Source organism: Callithrix jacchus, chromosome 5 (genome assembly GCF_049354715.1).
Source record: "Callithrix jacchus isolate 240 chromosome 5, calJac240_pri, whole genome shotgun sequence".
Classification (NCBI taxonomy): domain Eukaryota; kingdom Metazoa; phylum Chordata; class Mammalia; order Primates; family Cebidae; genus Callithrix; species Callithrix jacchus.
The window spans coordinates 109,444,514-109,445,198 of record NC_133506.1 but is presented as its reverse complement, the minus strand read 5'-3'; positions in this window follow the sequence as shown (position 1 = coordinate 109,445,198).

Here is a 685-nt window from a genome sequence, read left to right as displayed (position 1 = left end):
CAAGACTGCCTGGGAACTGATGAGAAAAGAGGTAAAACTAATGAGCAAGTCCAAGTTTAGCCCATGGGTCACTCCAGCAGACCATGAATGACTTAAAAACCATACACTTGTGCCCACACACACACACACAAACACACACACACTCCCAGCTTGGCTTTAGTAAGGAGTCACAACTTTTTATTGGAAAAAAAAGTGTCCCCAGACAGTTGAAGAGTCATCTTTGAATAGGACAAGTCTGTCACTGACATATTGAATATTTTCATGCTTACAGTGACAGGAAGGAAAACCCGCAAAGGGGGCTAGAGATGAGAGAGAACAAAACCCAGGACAGTAAACCAAGGGGACTTGACACAGGTGAGAAGATACCAGGGAGGCTCCCATGAAAAGTAGTGTGTTTTGTTCCAAGAGGCTTGGTCGAGAAGGGCTTACTCAAGGTGTGTGGATCCCACTGCCTCTGTTCTGACACCACCTAGTGTACTGCATAATTCTGACAACGACCACCAGAGTTAGATCAGATGCTGCCGGTGAAGGGACACAGTTGCCACAGGGCTGCCCTTACTTCAGACACAAGCCCCACGTGGGGATCCCAGGCCACCGTCACTTGTGACCAACTGGCTACAAACCCAGGAGGGTACCATGACCTTCCTCAGGTTCAATCATTCTCTAAAAATCACAGAACTCAGGA